This window comes from Pelodiscus sinensis, chromosome 4 (genome assembly GCF_052426305.1).
Source record: "Pelodiscus sinensis isolate ZL-2025 chromosome 4, ASM5242630v1, whole genome shotgun sequence".
NCBI classification, from domain to species: Eukaryota; Metazoa; Chordata; order Testudines; family Trionychidae; genus Pelodiscus; species Pelodiscus sinensis.
In genome coordinates this window covers 85,118,776-85,140,724 of record NC_143055.1, presented here as the reverse complement: position 1 = coordinate 85,140,724, position 21,949 = coordinate 85,118,776, and the positions used below count along the sequence as shown (strand labels likewise).

At 40.3% G+C, this 21,949-nt stretch overlaps 1 protein-coding gene across 2 annotated transcripts in view; it reads left to right on the top strand.

The window, feature by feature from the left end:
- The first annotated feature begins 3,135 nt into the window (after window positions 1–3,135).
- The window catches only part of SMAD1 (SMAD family member 1), a 69,750-nt gene continuing 50,936 nt past the window's right edge, over window positions 3,136–21,949 (top strand). Inside the window, exon 1 of one of the 2 annotated variants that reach the window (XM_089777975.1) lies at window positions 3,136–3,305. The gene's annotated coding sequence lies outside the window, so the exon portion shown is untranslated. The remainder of the gene's footprint in view (window positions 3,306–21,949) is intronic. The other variant, XM_006114681.5, reaches the window with a different exon arrangement.

Here is a 21,949-nt window from a genome sequence, read left to right as displayed (position 1 = left end):
TTAAGATGGGAGTAAAGTTTAATACTGTGGTGTCTTCCAAACAACCAATAATAGGTTTAGGTTTGTTATGTACATTTTTTAAGTTGAGTGGCTAAAGGGACTTACTTTAAAAAGGTCCAAAGAATCTTTGGCTACATGGACTCCAATATTTCTAATTAAAGTGGTGAATAAAACCAAGTTAAATTATCTTCAAAGGTCTCTGAATGGCCCTGGGCAAAGTCTAGAGGGAGAGGCTCTGATTTATTATAATTCATTTTGAATCCAGAAAATTCTCTAAAAATGTTACACTGCTTCAATATGTTGGCTAGGAACACTATAGGTTTACTGGCAAACATTTATATATCTTCAACATATCTAATAAAATCTACTGTTCCATATTGCTTATTCCTTTACCAAAAATACCATTGCTGAAATGAATTCTTTGCATCAGAGAGTCTATAATAAGTGAAAACAGTAAGAGAGATAAGGGTTAGCTCTGTGTAGTACTATGTTTCAGCTGCAGACTTTTGCAATTATAACCATTAATAAGGATCTTGGCTGCTGTGATTGGGTACATTAATCTTATACAAGTAATGAATTTTGGTCCAAATCCCATCAGTAGAAAAGAAGAATGATTACTCAAGCCGATCAAAGACCTCTTTGTCATCTCCAGTTAGATTTGCTGAGGAAGTATTATTTAATATAACAGAGAAAAATGTGTTTAATAATCTTATAAAGTTATCAGTTCCATGTTTATTCTATATAAATCTTACTTAATCATAGTGGGCTAGTTCAGGAAGAAATTGAATGTTCAGGAGTGCAGTGGGCCTCCTTAAAGGTCTTTTTTCTTGTTGGTATAGTAGCAAATGTGGCAACAATGATAGGTTCATTTTATGCAATACAATCCACGCAGGTGGACTTCCATACTGTGATCAAAAGCTTTCTGGTAAAAGATAGTAAAGCTGGTCAGTCTTAGTACCATCTGTGGCCCTTAACTTCAAGGCTCTTCATAGTTTAGCTTCACCTTATATATCTAATCTCTTATATCCCTTTGCTCTCCTAGTTATGGTAGCATCTTACAAGCTCTTTTGTGGCCTTCTTCCATGCTATCTGACATATATGGGACATCCTCCCCAAGCAGATTTACATAGTTGCTTGCCTTTCCTCTTTCATATTCACTAATGGTAACAGGCAGGTGGTCTGTGTGACATTCATTAATATCTCTTCCTCACCTATTCTAACTTTTTAAACCTATATAAATGATCGAGTGGGTTGTCATAGGGGGTTGAGATGGCAGTAATGTTACCAGTATTGTTTTGCTACTAAGCTGCAGGCAGGAATCAAATGTGAAATTGCAGAACTCCAGCTACAATTGTGAAAAATCCATTCTCATTTCTGAAGAGAGAAAAATGCCCTTTTCCTCTTAGAACATGCACCACTTCCATTCATTTATATATTGGTCTGTACAAAATGACTGATAAGAAAATAGTTTCAGCTAATTTGATTCAGGTAAAAAGTTCTCCATTGGTCAATATGGAACAACACTTCATGAGAATGCTGTGGATTGTTGGCTATCCACCTGGCAAACATTTGGCAAAGATAACGTGAAGCAAAACTAGGGAGTTCAGCACAATGTTGTCATCAGTAGAAGCCCCCATGTGTAACAGAAGTCTGTGGAATAAGCCAAATGAAACATCTGCAGCCAGGCTGATTTTTAACTAGAAATCATCCATCGTAATATGCATGTAAATTCTGATCTCACAGTAAGAATCCCAGAAACTGAGAACACTTATCATATTTGGAAAAGTGGCATTCCTTTAAATATTTCAGAGGAGTAGATGTGTGAGTCTGTAACTTTAATAATGAGTACTCTTGTGGCACCTTACACTAACAAAGGTATAGGCTCATGTGCTTTCATGGTAAAAGTACATCCGATTAAGTGATTTTTGTGGCAGAGGTCTAGGAACCAGACAACTAGAGGTTCTGTTTCTACCTCTCCCACAGGGTTCTTTTGCCATCTTGGGCAACTCAATTAGGTGAAGTGCCTGCAGATACAGAGGCCTGGTCAGCACTTAAAATGTAGGTTGACATAGCTAAGGCACTCAGTGGGGTGAAAAATCATTATACACCTGACCACTGGTAGCTTCCGTGACCTAATCCCTGCTGTAGACTGATGCAAGAATGTTTCTGTCAGCCTAGCTACTGTTGCTTAGGGAGAAGGTGTTCTCTCCCCACTGGTAGCTTCCGTGACCTAATCCCTGCTGTAGACTGATGCAAGAATGTTTCTGTCAGCCTAGCTACTGTTGCTTAGGGAGGAGGTGTTCTCTCCCCTTATGCTGTGTCTACACTGTGGTTTTACAGTGGTGTGTTTGTGGCCCTGTAGGGATGCTTCTGTAGCACCCATAATGTAGACATGGCCTGACACCCGTGAATAACTCTATATATGTGAGTAATCCAGGACAGGTGTAAAAATTACACCTACTCCTCACAAGTGTAAAATTACTCCTGTGCAAAAGTATAGGCAGCATCAGGACCTTTAAACCTTGTTATTTGTTAATTAATCTGTATTTAAAAATCAGGCTAATCTACAATACTTAGGTCTTATTTCCATGGGGAAATTACAATAGTGGGATAATTACCCACATTGAATTTATGGCAGGAGATTTCTCCGTGTAGACAAGCTGCTCAGTCTCCTTTCTCTCTCCCCAACTTTCCTCTGCTTCCCGCATGAGGTCTACGGGGAATCTCTGCCCGAGCATAGAGGACATTGCACAACTCCTGGGAACCCGAGACTGTGGTGAGAACAACTTTAATAAAATAATAATAATAATTAATAATAAATGCAAAAGTTACCAGCCTTCCTGTGTGCAGGGGGACATGTGAAAACTAGCAAGTGTGTGTACCCAAAAGACCTCGATGGAAAATAAAAGAGTAGCACAAATATATGACTTTTTTTTAACCCGTGCTTTTTAAGAAGCCACGTTCCGGATTTCGGAACCCTAGGAGCCGGTTCCTAACACACCGAATTAATCCAGCCATGCAGGAGGAGCACGACCCAGAGGGGCCCCAAGGCAGCTGCAGCTGCTGGCGGGGGTGGGAATTTGGAGAGGATCCCTCGCCCGGCTGGTGTGTGTGTATGTGTGTGTTATATTGGCAGTGGGGTAAGTGGAGGCTGGGCGGCTCCGACTGCCTGACGCCAGTGAGACCAGATCAATCCAGGCGCAGAGGCAGAGCGAGTGCGGGGCTGCCTGGCGGCTGGAACCGTAAGAGCAGCAGCAGCAGCAGCAGCAGCAGCAGCAGCGCCTCTTCTTCCCGCTCCGCCGCCGGTAACAACTTCGCGTTTCTTTGCCGGTTTCTCCCAAGCCGCTGCCTGGGCGGGGACCCTTCTTCCCCCGCCGCCGCGTCCTAGGGCTTGCTGACTGGCCCAGGCCGGGCAGGGCTTGCTGCAGCCAGGGAAGTGGTTTGAATGGTGGCTGCGCTTTGCCTTGTTTCCCCCACCCCCGGGCTATTCCCAGTCTCTGGCTCAGGTCGGGGCTGCTTTTCACCACGGAGCAAGGAGGGACGGATTTTTTTTTTGCGGGGGGGACAGGGGCTTTTCTCCAGCATGATGGCGTCTCTGCGGGAGCCCGGAGAGAAACCTGTGACTTCTTTGCTTTCTGCTTTGCTGCCTTGTTTGGTTTAAAGTTTCTGGGGAGTTTCTTTGTTGGACTGGAGGAAGAGAAAATAGCCCTACCAAAAGCTCTCTCCTTCCCTCTTCCTCTCTCCCTTTTTTCCCCTTCTCATTAGAAAATCCTGCTGCTTCAGACTTTTGTCCTGGCTCCATTGTGTTCAAAGCCAAGTGGGAGAAACTTGCAACAGTTTCTGAAAAGCTTTGGCTAACACAAGGCAAATGCCCTTTGTTTTTATTTGAGGAAGGCATTTCTCTAATGACTTGGCTAATCCAAGTCTTTGTTCCTCCTAATGGATTTAACTTTTTGCAACAAGATTTGTTTAGAGGTCAAGGAAAGTTCACTTAAAATTCTTCTGATTATTAAGCGGTTTCACTGCATGTGATTTTTCTTCTACGTGATTTTCAATTTACTTATAGTTTGACAGGATGAGATTATCCAGCTACATATGTATCTTTAAATTTTACTACGATATGCCGGTGTACAAGTGTTCAGTTGTGCTTTTTAAAGTAGCTGGGCCAGACCCTAATGTTTTTAATGAAGACAATCCGAGTTTTGATTAAGAACTGTAGTATTTGTCCTTTTGTTAGTAGTTAATCTAATTACAGAAGATGTGCAGGCTGGTTTTGCAGTTTGCTCATAGAATGTATGCTTATTTATAGTTTACTTTTAGGAAGAGGGTTTTTTGTGTATGTATATTTATGAAAAATAACCAATGCATCATGGAATAGGTGCAATTCTGCTTTTCTTGGGTGGAGCATTTAATGGTCAGAAACATCTAATTCTCCTTTTTTCATTATTTCAAATAAAAACAAACCTATCCATCCTTATTTTTGGCAGATGGAGCATTTTAGGTAAAAGGGTATGTTTGACAGGTCTGCATGTAAAACCTGGCATCCCTTGCCTCCTCTGACTACTTCCATGTATGTAAGACTTAGCTTGTGTGTGATTTTTGTACATTACACAACATGAAACTTCGAACTGAGTATAACAACCCGGAAAGACCACTTTTCTTTATGTCTTCATGCAGTGTGTGAAACAAGGAGAGTAAATCTGTAAAGAAACTTGCTGTTAAAACTGATTTTAATCTTGTCTATGACTGCATTAGATGTATTGAAGGCTTGCTTCCAGTTCCAACTTGCAACATAAAAATATCAATCTGTATAGGAGTTCTGTGCTGGGCAGTTGGTAGAAGATTCTCATTACACCTTATATAAATACTAAATACTTCATTTTTTGTCATTTCTTTACAGTGGCTGACTTTAGTTTTTTTTTTTAATTTTTAGATGAAAAATACTTAACCAATTAATTTGATATTCCTGTGTGGCTGTTCAGTCTCTCATTTGTAGTTAATTTCACACTGTAACTAGGATCTTGACAGAGATTTCTTTGGAGGTGGGTGATCCAGGAACCTATAAGGATCAGTTCAAGGAAAGATCAGGTTACTCTAAGGATGGGGATTTGTCCTTGCTTTATTTTGACCCCCTCCATTTCATTGATATGTAATCAAATACACTTTTTTTCTTTATGCTATTGTCTACTTTTCATTTTATGTATTTTTTTTAAGGTCGTCTGATCCAATAGCATAGAGAAAAGAAACTAGATAAGCAGTTTCTGTGTAAGTAGTGGCTATCAATTCACATCTTTGAGAGTTGATGGTAAATTAGTGTTCAATTCAAACTAGTAAATAAAGGGATGAAACATAGAGACAGGTGATAACATTGCTGCTCCAGTTCGTAATTACTGGAATGATTTTTACAGACTCTCCTTAAATTCGAAGCCTCTCTACGTGTGCAAGTTAAATACTGAAATTTTGAAGCCATGTTTTAAAAAACATCTGAGTAATAAGTTGGGATGTTGTCATATTCTAGTTCAAGTTGTGTGTGTACATAAAAGCCTTCACTTCTGTAGTCTTACAAGGCTAATGGAGGCATCATCTCAGCTTTATAAATAATGTAAGTTGTGTATAATGTGCAGTCCTCAGGGACTGCAGAGAAAGCATCATTACCAGCCTTTTCAGCCTGCTGGAGATCTTAAATTGATTTACAGCACTGAACTGGTGCAAAATGATACATCAGAATGACATGGGGTCAACCTGTAAAAGTCTGTGATGTGAGCCTATTAGTTCAGTCATCATAATTAAACCACATTATGGGGGCACCAAAGCAACCATGTGTGGTGTGGTGTTATGCTTCAAAAATGGGTGCTGGAGAAGTTAAAGAGCACTATATGTGTAACTTAAAACACCGAATAGAAATCAAAATTGAAATTTTGAAGCACAAATGTGTCCTGATTAACCACTTTTCCACAGTCACTAGCACCTGAAATGGGGAATGACCATATCTCTTATTGGATCCGAGGAAACGCTGAATTATATACAGTTTGAGGTTCAAATATGATCAGGCTTTACTTCACAATACAACAGCAAAGTGATGAAAGCAGGCAAACAGTTTAACACTTTTTCTAGTCTACTAGTGATCTTTATCAGAAGTAGTGACTCTGAGCATATCTGTTGAAATGTTTCTGTAGAACTGAGTGGTATACTGTGTCTTGGTCAGATGTTGAGCTATATGACCAGACCTATTTTAAAACTGACTGTAATTTTAAATCCTGCTTGTCATTAGCTCACTACTTCCACTAGTGTAGGCAACTGATTTAAAAAACACAGACTTTTTTTTCCTGTAAATAGTTTCTCTGAAGCATGCTACATTCTGATGTAATAAACTGTTTTGTACGTTAAACATCTTAAATCTTCTTGCTGTTTGTACTGATAGTAAAAGCTTCACAATGCACACATGGTCAAATCCTGCTTGTGGCTCTTGCCTGTATCCTTTCTAGTATCCGTCCAGTGTCTTATGTTAATGGTTGGTATTTTGATGGTGGTAGACTTAATTGTTGCTGTCTAGTTTGACTTGTGTGGAATCACCACTGGCTCATGTATGATCTCTGCTAATTAAGAGAAAGTAGGGTTGTGGGGTTTGTTTGGGTTTTTTCATCCAGCTGTAGTTATCTGTGATGACTACAGATTAGAATGGATTTGTGGGATTTGTGAGAGGTTATGGAAAGCACTAGAAAATCAATAGAATATTACTGGAAGATTGAAGAGCCTACAAGTTCAGTCAGATCAGAACAAGATGCCGTTTAGGTAAGCTGCTTTCCAAGTAGTAAAGCATTGAAGCCCATTTTTAGAGAAATATGTGTAAAATGTGAATAAGGAACTCTCTTGTGCTGTGGTGAAACAGACTAATGAAATGATCTTATTGAAAGGAGGACTATAAAACCTGTGAAAATGGACATGAGGTCACAAAGACTGCCTTGTGGTTAATGAAGTGATTCTTCTAATGTTCTTTTTATTTGTGGTTTGGTTTTTTTCTCTTATGACCAATTTACCCAGTTATGCTGTGTATTTCCATTCAAATTCTTGCTGAACTATTTTGAATACTAATATTCAGGTAGCCCTTTTTCTTCTATATGTGTATAAGGACATCTGAAGTAATTGGAGCCACCAGTTCTTTAGAAAGAAGTTCATGAGCAAGGATCCAGAAAATCTTCTAAAAGTTTTGTTTTTTTTCAAGCCAAAGTAAGTTTTAAAAACTAAAACTTTAGTTTGTCAAGCATGTTTTGTTAAGATGCCAATGGCTTAGGGCTCATCTACACACACAAATTACAACAATATAACCTTCCTGGTGTACAGTATACACAGTTATGATGGTATAGAGCAGTGGTCCCCAACCTTTAGAGGCTCCTGGGTGCCCGAGGGGCGGGGCCATTCACGTGCCGGGAGCCCGGGGGGTACGCCAGGGGCGGGGATGCCCTTGCACCCGGCGCTGGCATGTGCGCCAGGGCCGGGGCCGCCCGAGCACCGTGGGCCTGGGGTCGGCGCCGCCGCGTGCCTGGGGCCAGCAGTGTGCCGGCCGGCCCAGGTTGTCGGCGGGCGCCCACAAATGCCCCAGTGGGTGCCATGGCGCCCGCGGGCACGGCGTTGGGGACCACTGGTATAGAGGTATACTGCATGGGAAGGGGCCTAGGCACCTTATTATTGATATAATAATGTACTAACATAAGAGGTTGTACATATTGGTAAAACTAAATTACACCCCAGATGGAAGTAGTTTATGCACACTTCTTGTGTTGATATGATCAGGACTCAGTCTTTAAAGATAGATAATAGTCCCTGGTAGGGTAAAGTATGGAGAAGGAAGAGGGACAGAATTTTACTGCTGATGGCTGACGACGGAAATCTACACTCTCATTGGAGAACACATGTTCATTTGCATAAAGCAGGGGTGGGGAACCTTTTTTGGTTCAGGAGCCACTGACCCACAAAAAATCAGGGGGCCATGCACAAATGAGAAGCAAAAATAAACAACAACCCCCCTCACTGACATGAGCCCCTGAGTGAGAAGGAGAAAGACACTTGCTCACATCAGAGCCTAGGGAGGCCCAGCCTAGTAGATTTTGTGTGTTCCAGCCTTGTGGAGGGGCAGCTTGAAAAGCTGAGCTTGAGCCCTAGCTGAAATGTCTGCCCAGATATTTTTAATGAGCTTGTGTGAGCTTTGCTAGCGCAAGTCTATGAACCTGTCCTGGGAGATGTACTCCCAGACCCAGTGTAGATTTACCCACAGTGTGACTTCAGTTTTTTGCACATTTCTGTTTACCCTGAATGTGCCCCAAAATTGAATTGGATCAAAGGCTTGTCAGGAAGTGTGGTTCTCTTAACTAATCTTTTTGTGGAAACAAAGGGTTAGAGGGGACTGTAATGGTTTAGAGAAAACAAATCCTGCATCCAGCCAAGTCAGACCCAGCTTCCTTTGAAAATCTCCAATGAAGAAGCCTCCATAACCTTCCTAACCAATCTGTTCCATTGTCCTAGTGTTCTCACAGTTAGAAAGTTTTTCCTGAGCTTTAATCTAAATCTGTAATGCTGTAGCTTGAACCCATTGCTGCTTGTCCTGCTCTCTGTGGCAAAAACAACTTTTTCTCCATTTCTTTTTTGTTAATGGCAATCTTTCAAGTATCTGAAGATGACTATCATGTCCCCCTTAATCTCTTCTTTTCCAAACTAAACATACTCACTTCCTTCAGCTTTTGCTTCATAGAAGAGAGCATTGAACTTGATACTTAATTGCACAGCAGCATCTTTGGGCTTTGCATCTTTTAATGTAACAATGTGGCCATTGGTGCACCACCTCTATACTTGCTTTCCAGGGAAATGGCAGTTTAATCTTGTGGTGGAATAACTCTAGGGCTGTCTAGTATACAATATTGTGTATGAAATATCTAGCAGTTGCAAAATAGGAAGATCCTAGATAGTGGTAAAAAAACCAATTTATTTATTGTATTTCTGTTGTAGATGTTATAGGGAAATTGACTCTCATATCTATTTTAGAATAACTTCTTATTTAGCTATTCCAGAATAGCCCCCACTTTCCTCTGTGGACACTATTTTGAAATAAATGACTATAATAAAAATAATTACTTCACTTTGGAAGGATCTATGTGTGTACATAAGTTATTAAAGTATATTAGTATCTTATGTAGACATGGCCTAGTCTGGAATACAAGGAGAGGAAAAAAATTTAAACGTGCCTTTTATAAAATGATATTTAGGTATTGTTCAGAGCAATATTATCCAAATGCACGTATTACTGCTGATTTGGCATTTAAGTAAATTGTTAATGTGGTTCACCATTAATTTCTGAAGCATTATTTCATGTTTTTATGCTTGGAAGAGAGGCTCTGTTACTATATGGCTACATATGTAATGGTCTAAATATGTTAATGTAGACAGTTTGAATTACAGTTGACTAATGTAGATGTCCAAATTATTCAGAAGCTTTTAGCTTGAAAGTTTTGTCATCAAAATGTTATAACAAGGTGATCAGCACAGTATTCGTACCTTGAGAATGGGTATCCATTTAAAAATATATATCTTGATAATTTGATAGTGTCTTACTTGTTTCTCCCCTCCTTGCTCAGTAATGGGGTTGAATAGAGAGTTATTGTGTACAGCTTCAACCTGCTAGACCTTACCTCAAGGTACAAGTACTAACTAAAACATGGAGTTTACACTAATTAGGGATGTAAGTCAGAAGTCCAGTACTTGACTACTTGCTGCCCCCCATCTCCCAGAGGCAGCAAGTGGGGAGGAGGGAGAGAACAGGAGCTGGTCTTGGGGGGAGCCAGCTTAAAAGCTGTTTTTCCCCCAGCAACATCTCTGCATCCCCTCTCTCCTGCTGCTTCTATCAGAGGTAGCAGTGGGGGAAGGGGATTGGGAGGCTGTCATGAAGCAGCCTCTGCTAGCTCCACAGACATGGGGCTTCTGGATCTGGCATAAGCCAGGACTGAGCAGTTCCAGCTCACGCCTGTCCAGGACCTCTGCATTTTAAATGTAGTGGCAGTCTATAGGGGCCATGTGTTCTCTACATGCCCATTGCTGGGGAGGAGAGTCTTCTGTGCATTGTTTGTACCACAGGCATGATCCAGGCAGTTTCCATTGGCCAGAAACTGACCAATGGAACCTTCAAGATTATGCAAGGGGAGAGGGGGGAGGTACACAGAGATGCACATGGCCCCAACTGCTGGAGCCTGCTTGAGACTCTGCTGGTTGGTGGGCCAGACTTGAATCAAGAGCTGTATTTTACCCACTCCTGCTCTTGAGAATGAAGACTTGATTGATGTTTCTAAGTTTGTATACATTCTTGTCACTTCTGTAGCTTTTTTAATTGAAATGTAGTTTAGTGTGGAGAGTGTGTAGATTTTTAAAACTTTCTCTCAAGTAGTGCAATTACAGGTAGAATGTGATAGCCTCTCTCTTGTTTGGTTCTTCAGTTGCTCACAAAGTGGTAGTGTGGTAGGACAGTTGGAAAACAAAGGTTTCTTTCTAGGGGATGTATGATGAAAGGAGGCAAAACTGGTGGTACATAGCTTTGCTCCCTTAAGCAAAGAAGTTGTTTAGGAGATACATTGAGAACATAGAAGAGTGGAGAGATGGAGTGAGCAAGTCCGATTAACTTTTAAGGCCTGAAGAAGTTGTGGTTATTTTTTTTCCTATGCTTCCTCATTTTGGAAAGAAACCAAATAATGTGACGGGCTTGATCAAAACCAGGAATCAGAAAATTCAAGGGAACCTGTTCTTGTGAGAATTCTGTCCAGAGTAACACACTTGAGTAAACCAGTTGTAATTCTTAAATTGTTAATGGGACAAAATATCTAAATTGTGGGGTTTCTCACTGAATACATCTGTTATTTTAAGGTCTTCAGGTCCTACTGCTTTTGATACACAATGAGCATTAAGGTTTTGTATTTGATAGCATGCTTTGGTTTCTATATTGTGATTCTGTTGTAGGAGGTGGAAAGGTAATGGAGAAACTTTCTTACTGGATTCAAGGCCAACAGTGAAGTCAATTTTAAAATCAGAGTTGTGTAGCCAGCTCTATCATAGGATCAGTATTATTGAAGTCTGTCAGTTTATATCAGATGAGGGTTTCCTGATTTGCAGTCTCCTCTGATCGCTAGACCTCTGGCTTTGTGCTAGTGGTGATGGGACCTACGTTGGTTCACAGTAGGGACGTGATGGGGTAAATGGCTAACCTTCACGGTTACACACAGTGGTTTCCCTCCCCCACTGTTCCCTGGCTGCTGCCTCTGTATCAGGTACCAGAGCAGGGAGGGTGGTGGCTCCACAGGAGCCTCCTTTAAAGCTCAATAAATTACCTCAATAAACACATTTGAATACCCTTAGTTATAGAGGATATTACTGTATCAGTGAATTATTTAGTAGAACTAATGTAGAACAAAGACCTAGTGAATACATGAAGAAATGTACATTTTTCTTTGAGGGGTAAATTTTGACCTTATTGAATACCTCAGGAAACCTAGCTACTTGTAGGCTACCCTATCAGCAACTGCATCTTTCTGGTTTGCATTTTTTGCCCATTGCTGGTTTTGCAGCATAGCATCCTCAATAATAGGCCCTTTATTATGGCTGGGGAAAGATTTGTTTGTATTGCCTTTAAAGTTTAAGTTATAGTTAGACTTCTAGCATGAGATTTTTTTTTTTCAGAAAAGCCTCCTTTGAAATATTTGATATAGATATTACAGTTTCAAGCCTTGAAGCATGCTTTGTGGACAGATAGGTGAGAGCTCACTTAAAGTTTGACCTTTAGTAACCCACAGCACAAAACAATGGTAGCTTAGGGTTCAAGTGTTTGCTAAACTCTTCCATTATTCAAAAACAGCTTGGGCAAAGTTTGTCTCTGGTTGAGAGAAACAGTTGGCCAAGGAACAAAAGACAAGGATGTACACATGGGGCTGGAATGCCGTACAAGGTAAAGCACTGGTGCCTGCATTTACTTAAATAAATCCTTGTCTTGGTATCACAAGGTGCTCTCTTTTACCCTGTTGTCTAGTTTGTTTCTGCCATCTCATGGTCATAAACACACCCAGGCTATTTTCCTTTCGCTGTGTGTACTTTGTATACCTCCACTTTTTTCTCACACGTGCAACATAACACAGGCATTAGGTTTGAAGTCTGACTGCCCTGTGCACTGTTCTCTTGTATCATTTTCATTACTTAGGTTTTCCTCCATTTCCTGGTGTTTGTAAAGAATTGCAAAAGAGCTTTTCTTGTTGGGCCCTATTTTTTTGTGTATCTTTGATCAGTGTTGCAAAGAAAACTGTTACTCTAAAGCTTCTTACTTTTCTATATAAATGCCTTCTATGATTGGTTTGGTCTCTTCAATTCAAAAGGATTTGTCACTTCCGGGGCCTTTATATGTGTGTCAGTTTATTTTTCTGCATGTTGTTAAAAATAAATTACTATTAATCTAAATAGTCACTTCGTTCTTACTCTTAGAGTCTTTGATTCTGTAAACATAGTCAAAGATAGGGCATGCTACTCAGAATTCCTCATTCCCCTCCCCCTTTGTTTTATATGCCCACAGTTCTTGTTGTTCCTTCCTTAGCTCATTTTTTATTGGGTGTTCTCTAAGTGTCAGTTTGGTAAGAAGATTCCTAGGTCAACTTATTCATGACTTGCATTACCCTTTGCCAGTTTGTTGCCTGCTTTCTCTATATGCACCAGCATTCCTACTATTACAGTGTTTATATCTAGTTGTGCAAGTTCTGTGGTTAGCAATATTTCATTATGAACATCATTTCTTCTGCCAGACTTAACATTGTGGAAAGTTTCCCCCTGGCTTCCTCTTCCTTCTACTTGTATCTTCAGTTATCCAAGTGCTCACATACACTCACTAGTAAGTGTTTAATTGTTAATAGGTGAGCCTGGAGCCTATTTCATGCTGTAGTATTATCTGTGATCAGGGTGCTGCTGCTATCACTCTGTACCTGGATACCAGGTAAGTTACTGACAAGACAGTTACAGGGATTCTTTTTTTGTCAGAGATGAAGATTTCAGTAGGGAGTACTGCAGCTCCTTAAAACATCAATTCAGGCCAGGCCAATATTGCAGACTTCTGTTGGCACAGCTATGTTTGCATTGCACGTGTTATAGCAACATGGCTGTGTTGCTGCAACCTCGCCACTACAAGGTGCACAGTGTAGTTCCTCTTTGTAACCAGGAGAGCTATCTCCTGGCAGCAATAAAACCACCCTGAATGAGGAGCAGTATCCTTGTCACTGAGAGCTGTCTCCCACTGACTAAATGCTGTCCACATGCCTTGTTTTTATCAGCGTGATTGTATATTTTTTTTGCCCCCACACCTCTGTGCTACAAAAATCACATTGATGAAAGCACAATGTAGACAGAGCCTAAATTGAACTGATATACTGGTAAAAGTGCAGTTCTGCCGGGATAAATTTCATTCATGCTAGAATACTAACTGGCAAAGCCTTCCATGGCAGGACCTGGACTAAGATAGTACATACTTACTCTTTTCAAAATAATATTGTTAAATGTATTTGGTTTGTGATATGTTAGAAAAGCTTTTCTCTTGCTACTTTAAAAAAAGCGGGGAAGCTAATTTTGAATGTTGTTAGCAGCATTTCTAAGAATCTAATTAGGAATCCTCTTAAAACCAAAGGCTGACTTTACTACAAATGTCTCCTAATAAAGGAAAGAGGGAGGAGTAAGACATTTGAAGATCTACTACTCTCAGCTAATGACTGTCAAGTACAGCACAGTACAGGGAAAAGATAAAGCATCTCCTTCCTTTTTCAAGTCCTTCTGAAATTTTTCTCATAAAGAAATTTAGGAAGCAATCGCTTTCGCTTTTTAGGTCATCTTTTTAAAGTAACTTCTTGTGCTGTGTATCTCTAAAAATGACCTCAAATTGATTAAATATTTTGTGCTTTGTTGACATTTGTCTTAAAGATTTTACCATTGCAAAATTATAAAAAAAGGAAGTGTCCCCTAATACAAGTACAGTAGTATCTCCTAACACAAGTGGGGCATTTGAGTACTGCCAGTTTAAAAAAGAATATTATTTTTTTTACACCTCCATTTGCTGGGAGGGAGACCTTGTTATAATCCTGAGTATGCCAGAGTTTCTAGCTGTGCAAGAGAAGAGAACCTGAGATTTTTTTTTTAAATGGCTCCCCTTCCCATTTTTCTTTATATAGATTGAATTCATCTTTACATGTCAGTGGATGGCAGTGGCATACTGTGCATCATTTCATGGTTCCCTATAATTATTAAATATCAATGTGAACCATGTGTTTTGATGACTAAAACATTTTTGTTTACACACACAATTGCATTGCTATCTTATTGTAACAGTCATTCTACAAAAATTTGTGCCGTTTAAGTGTTACAGAAGGTAATTGTCAGTGGTTAGAAAAATGTCTACTTGTATTTTAAAGTAGCTATGTGTGTTTTTGGGTGGATGTAGTTACAAGGTAACCAGTATGGTTACTATCCTAATGAATTGTTGGATTAGACCAGGAGTTGGCAAAATACGGCCCACAGACAGGATCCGGTCTGTCTAACACTTCTGTCCAGCCCACCATGATTCCTGGTAATTTACAGAGATCAGCAACTTGTGGCTCCAGAGCAGCATGTGGTTCTTTGGCCTCCCCATCATGATCTCTGGCTACATCTGGAAATGACTGACGTCTCTGTGTGCTCCTGGCAGGGTGAGAGGTGGCTTCATGAATTGCCCCATGACCCATAGCACCATCCTCACAGCCTCAATAGGATTCAAACCCACATTCCCAGCCTCTGGAGGCTGATGCCTTATTCATTAGGAGACTGGGACCCATCCCACCTCCCTTCCTTCAGCTGATGCCAGCTCCAGCCTCTGTCACCCTCATCCCGAGGGACATACTAGCAGCAGCCGCAGCCGGCCATTTTCGGGAATGGCATGGAGCCATGGTATGCAGGCAGCCTGCCTGAGCCTTGCTGTGTTGCTGGCTGACAGCTGCCGGTGGTAAGTACTTCCTGGCCAGAGCCTACACCTCACACTGTTTCCCACACCTCAGCCCCCAGCCTCTTGTCAGAACCTCCTCCTGCACTCCAAATCCCGCCTGATACAGTGGAGGGCAGGGAAATGGGAGCTGGTGGGAGAGCTGGCTTCCCGTGAGCATTGGCTCCCACCTACCTTCTTCCTATGTGTAACTGCTAGAAAATTCAACGGTTACATATTTACATAAGAAACTGCATTAGAACATCCCTAATCAGCAGAGAGAAGGCAATTGTCATCCTCTTTGCCCCTATACTGGCCAAGGCAGTTTCTGCTCCTGGATCTCTTAAAGATCCATTCAACTACCAATCATCTACTGGGCTGTCCGGACCCAATCTCACAGCATTACCGCCTGATACTATGTCCAGACCAGGAGTCGCTGCATCTGACAGTGCAGCTGGTGATTGTCTGAGTAACCACAATTTGGGTCTGCTCCCTCCAGGTCCACAAAATTTTTTTCCAGAGTAGGGAAATATCTATTAGATGGACATAGTTGTGGAAGAGACACTCAATACAGGTGGCCAAGTACCAAAGCCCCTTGACTACCGGTTAGGCTTGAAGTAGGTTGCAGTTCCACTCAGCTGTAGTTAGTCTCCCAGCAATTTCATCTTGCCATTTGTTGTTTAGGTGTTTGTTTATTTCTTATCCCATGGCATTAAAGTCCGTTGAGGAACTTTTTACGTCAGAGTACCCTGGGACCTGAATTGGGTTTGTCTTGGAATGTTCCATACATGACCTCACTCTGAAGTTGATTTTGTTGGTGGCTGTGACTTAGCCAAGAAACTGAGTGAGCAAGTTTCATATGCCTTATGGCCAGACTTCAATTACAGCTTTCCATAGGAACAAGATAGTACTAACACCTCACCTGAAGTTCTTTCTTAAGGAGTTCTTGGTTTTTTGTCTAAATGATCGATCAAGCTTTCTGTCCTTTTGCTGAAAACACAGCAACTAAAGAAGACACTACATGTGCTCCAGGAGTTAGTTTTCTTATATGATCTGGTCCTGCTGCCACACTTGTTTGTTAGTCTGTCACTACCACAGGCTTCAAATTGCAAGGAATCCATGCATCTGACAATGTGGTTTTGACCTGCAAAAGCTTATGCCCAAATAAATTTCTTAGGGGGTGTGTACACAGCAAGGCTTAACTTGAAATAAGCAATGGAAATTAGGTTACATAAATTGCACAGCTCACTTCAAAATTGGGAGTGTGTCTACACTAAGGATGTTAAGTATCTGGTAATCAACTAATCGAATACTCAATGCAAAAATGCATTGACTATTCAAATTGACTGTTCGATTAGTTTATAGGGCACCTCCAACTTTGATGTGTAGCAACAGCCGTAGGGCTATTGCTACACTTCAAAGGTGAAAGCGCCAAAGCCTTGAGTCAACTGGGGACTCCTTCGCTAATGCGGGGCTCCATGCGACGCTGCTGCTTTGAAATACTGTGGCAGCATTTCAAATTGGCAGCACTGTATGGAGCCTGGGGTCAGCTGGGAAGTTCCCAGCTGATCCCGGGCTCCAAGCGGTGCTGCCGCTTTGAAATGCGGGAAGAGCCTGATGCCAGGTTCCCCATGGCATTTCAAAGCTGCAGCGTCGCACAGAGCAGCTGACCTCAGGCTCTGTGCGGTGCTGCCATTTGGAAATACCCCCCTCTTTTCTCTCCCTTGCTTCCTCTGAGAGTCTGCGGGGGGGGGGGGGGGGGAGCGACTAGTCAACTAGTCCTTAACATCCCTAGTCTACACAGGACTTATTTCGTAATAGAGCACTCTTCCTCTGACTTCCCTTACTCCTCGTACAATGAGAGTTACAGGAGTCAGAGTAATAAGTCCTCCAGCTTGACAGTAGTTCGACATTATTTCAAAATAACTGCCTTCTATGTGGACATGGACTAAGTTACTTTGAAATAATGTTGCTATGTAGACGTACCTTTAGTCTTTAAGGAGCCATAGAACATCTCTATACAGTTTACACAAGTTGTAAGCATTTTGTGGTGGGAGGTAGAAAACACATTGATATGACCAGTTACCCAAAATTCATGCAGTTCAAGTTCTTGCCTTAGCTTTCTATGGGCCAGTAACTAATAAATTAATGGAGCTTGCTGAAATTCTGCAACTGTCCTGGAGGAAAAAAGTGATTGTCTGCTCTGTCAATTAGTGTGAAGAAAGCGAAAGCACGCCCAGTACCCCAAGTAATATTTCTTGGTTTAGAATAACATAGGGCACATTAATAATGGAGAAGCTCAGATAAGAAAATGATACCTAGTGACTTTCACTTGCCTTGATTCCTGCTGTAGAGCATAAACAAAATAACCCACAAAAGCAATCTGAAGACCAGGAGAATATATATTGTAACAGTTTCCTTTTACTGTAAAAGATCTATATATCCTGTAGGCATAGTAATGGCATGTTTTTACATTTCCTTTAAAATGATCCCATTGCAGAGTGATCAGTTATCTTCTGTTTGTATATCAGCGCCTCTATCCTTTGGAGCAAAACCCTCCAAGTCCTTATTGTCCGACGGTGGAAAACAGTGGGCTAGCAATTGTGTGTGTATATACCTTGATGTTAGGGTGTATTAGCTGTTTTGGCATCATTCTTTCAATTTTCTAGTTCTGTTTTATTCCTCAAATATAGCCCATGCCCTTCCTTTTGTGTTTAAAAAGGAGGTGCACATACAAGGTTCATGGACCTTTGCTGTATCATTCGTTGGTGGCAGTGATTACTAAGTCTCTATTTTTGATAAGACTGGTTGAGATCAATGGGCTTGTGCTGCAGGTCTCAGCCTGAGAGCACTTGCCCTTGGCCCTGCAGCAAATAGAATGATTCTTGTCAGTACCAAGTTGCCTTGTGCTGTCACCCTTCTGTGTGGTGTGGGAAAGTTACTTGGGGCAATAGTAAGGGTTTGCTGGTGTAATTGTACTAGTATAGATCTACTGACTAGAGCCTCTAGTGCAGAGGCAGTTATAGTAGTGTACAAGTATTTCTACTGGTATAGCTTGTTCTATTCCAGGGAACCAGCATAAGCCATAATATCTAGCTTTTATTTAGCATTTTTCATCAATAGCTCTCAAAGCACTTCACAAAGTATAATTATCCCCTTTTTAAAGGTGGGGGAAGCAGACACACTAATGAAACAACTTGTTGAATGGCACTCAGAATGTCCATAGTAGAACTGGGAATAGAAACCGGGTCGTCCAAGTCACTAGCCATTAGGTAACACTGCCTCTCTTGCTGCATCTGTTCCAGGGCTTTTACCAGCATAATTATGTAAGTGGGGAGTGTGTGTGTGTGGTGGTGGTGGTGGTGGTGTTTTTTTAAGTATAGACAGACTTAAGTTTAATGTCTTATGTGGAAGTACCACCTCAACAAATGACTGTCTTTTTTTCCCACCTATTCAGTCTTTGCCTTTGTTACCAGTAAGGGTTCCAGTTTCAAATGGTATCTTTTTGTGTCGTCGGATCACATGTCAATTTGTGAATAAAGTGATAACAGTGGTCTAGACTTCATTTTAACCAGTGATGCTGTTTTGATTAAGGGTGTGATTTTTTTTTTATAAGAGCGGTATATTTAAAATTATATAACTTGCTAACATAGACAAGTCCAACATTTTTCCTCTCCCATCACAGCTTGAGTTTTGATCACTACCACTTGGATCTGGTAGGTGGTCTCGTTTTGTTTTGTGATTGTAGGGTTTTTTTGGGAGGGGGCAGTGGGGAAGGGGTTGTGTATTTTAATAACCTAAACTTTCTGATCCCATTTTTTTTTTTTTAAACTTTGAGCTTATGTATGAGCTAAAAGAAATTACAAACTTTAGCTATCTGCCTCTTTTGCTTGTTAGGATTATGGCATATTTAGATGGATTGACAAATGTTGAATAGAAGGTAGTGCCAAAGAGTACATTCTGTAGTGTGATTGTGTTGCTGCTGTTCACTGATTTATTCTGTGTAGACCCAGACTTAGCTGGTTTAATGTAATGTGGGAGTCCAGTCCTTGTTTTCAAAAGACCATGAATGGCATGTAGTAGTTAAACAGGCTTTTCATTGGAGGGTGGAAATCTGGCAGATCTTGATGTTTGTTTCAGTGGTTGTATAAACTTGGCTTTTGAAGCTGTATTGTCTTTAAACACTTTCTTTGTCCAGAATGCTACATTTGTTGGTCAGATGGGTTCTGTTACAACAGTTAAAGGGACAGATGGACAGTTTAACTGAAGGATTTAATGAAACTCAGATCTTTCTTTAAAATAAAATAGCTGAGGAGATAGTGATTGGCCTATAGTGTATGTACTATAAAGGTGATTTAAAGTTTCTTATATATATATTGAAACAATTTTAGACAACTTTCTCGTTAAGAAATGTTTAGAGGTAATTCTATGCCTATAGTTAACATTTTTAGTGGTAAAATGAATGGGAGAGCTATTTCAAGAGTTTGTAGAAATATTTCTGAAAAGCAGATATTTTAAAGGATAATTTTAAAATAATGCTGGCATGGATTTAAGGTGCATTTACCTGTGCTTCTGAGCTTTGATTAAAACTGTACAGAGATTATTTTTTCCTTCAGATTTTGTGTTGTGCACTTTGGTAAAGCATTGTCTGGCTACATATTGAGATGAGCCTGAGGTGCATAGATTAATTACTTAATCGCGGATACATAAAGTCAGGATCACAGACTTTAGAAAAGTTCTAAGGCTTTTCTACACGCACTTTGGTTTTGGTACTACATAGAGACACACCAGTGCAAACCCTTTGTGCTAGAGTAAATAAGTGACTTGCAACACTGCAACTTAACTGGACTTGCATTTGATGTAGATATTCTGAAGCAAATACTAAAATGGACCACCAGACCATGGTTCTATTTCATCTTCCATATGCATTGGACTACTCTGCTTCCTGGAATTAAATACAAAGTAAATCTTGTGTTTTACAAAGTTGGTTTTAACATGATCATCTGGCTTCTCAAATTTTCCTTTGCTTTTTAAATGTACATTTTAACCATTTAAAAAAATTAACAACTCCCCAAAGTGACATAAACAGGTTTTATTCAGCTCACCTGTGAAGGAAACCCTTCCCATCCTACCCTGCAGAATTAGAAGGAAGTGATTTTTTTCAACTGATAAAAAGAAATAAAATTCCATGCCCTTCCCAAAGGAGAAATTCAACAATTGGGAGAATGGCGTGGGACCATGTGTTGGTTTATAAAAGGATATAGTTTGTAAAGATGTTTCCTTTGATGCCTGTGATGAATATGGATGTGTTTCCGCTGCAGAGGGTCCTGATTAAATTATGCTATTAGAGCTGACCAGACAGATCTAAATATAGGAAAAGGTTTCAGCTATCCTGCCTTTGTGTGTATTAACACACCCACACAGATGTGTGTTATGTTATTGTTGTGAACAACACCTGTTTTTTAAAGACAGTTCATATTGTCAGGAAAGGGAATTAATTATCTCTGTTTACTTTTAAAAAAATCGCACCAGAGTTTTATGATAAAAGGAAAAGCACATTTTTCCCCTTTACGTTTTTTATTTTTAGTACTAAATTTGTCATCTGAATGCTATCTTCTGATTTACAAGCTTGTTGTAAGCTTTGCTTTTTTTTTTAATTATAAAATGGTCATAAATGGAATTTATCTGATATATGCAAAATTGATAGGCTGTAGTCCAGATTACAGTATTTGGTTTTGAGTCTATTCCATTCTTTCAAGGCTTAGTTTGTGTTTTGCTATTAATTTGGGCCCATTAGAAGGTACTTCCCTCCCTTAGTAATCTCAGAAACAATGAGTAATTCTGTGGCACCTTAGACTAACAAATTATATGTCATGAGCTTTGGTGGACAAAACCCACTTCATCTGCTCATTTGAGGAAGTGGGTTTTGCCCACGATAACTCATATTATATATATAAAATTTGTTAGTCTCTAAAATGCCACAGAGCTACTTGTTTTTAAAGTTACGGATTTAGTAATCTCAGTGACTTAACCAGGAGCACTTCAGTTGCTCTTCACTTAACAGATTGCCCTTCTGAGCTACAGATTCCGATAACTTTAGTGTGTTTCCAATAATAAAATTGCGTGTTGCCCGCTTTGAGGACTCCCCTCCGCCTGAAAGAAGATTGGTATCCATAGTTGGTCACATCTGAAGGATCCTAAGAGGGTATGAGTTTAAAGGAAGTGTGAAAAATGGTCTGTTCTCCCCTATAATGTTCCAAATAAAATGAATACACAAGTTGATAACTCTTATTTGTGGTTCAGTTTTATTTGGGGCAGTTCCATTGCAGTGCAGTACTCTGATCAATGATATTTGATATAATAATTCAAATCCAGTCTATGCTAAAGCTATGGTTGTGCCCACGAAAGCTCATGATACCATCTACATGTTTTGTTAGTTCCTAAGGTGCTGTAAGATTATTCATTGTTTATTTTTTCTTATAATAATGAATCTGTGACCATACAATTGTCCAACAACCTTTTTCAAAGATGAAGGGGAAAAATGTTTTTGCTCTTTGCTGCAAGAATGGGGGGCAATAGGAGAGCTTTTTATAACTAAGCTTTCTTGCTATTTTGTTTTGCTGCTATAGCACCTTTTAGCTGAGAAGCTATTAATTTTTAGGGCCCATCTGTGTATGGCACTACAGCTGTGCTGCTCTAGTTCTCATAGAGGATGGACTCTGTTTCCATTGATGTAGGTAATTGCCCTCTACAAGCTGTGGTAGCTATGTCAAAAGAAGAATGTTTCTGTAGAACTAGCCAGATCTACACCTGGGACTAGGTTGATGTAGCTAGGACACTTGGGGGAGGTGGGAAAGTTGCTGGGGTTTTTTTCCCCCCCACCCCTTTTAGTGTACTGTAGTTTTTTAAATGAAGATCAGGGCATAGTCTTGTGTGGGG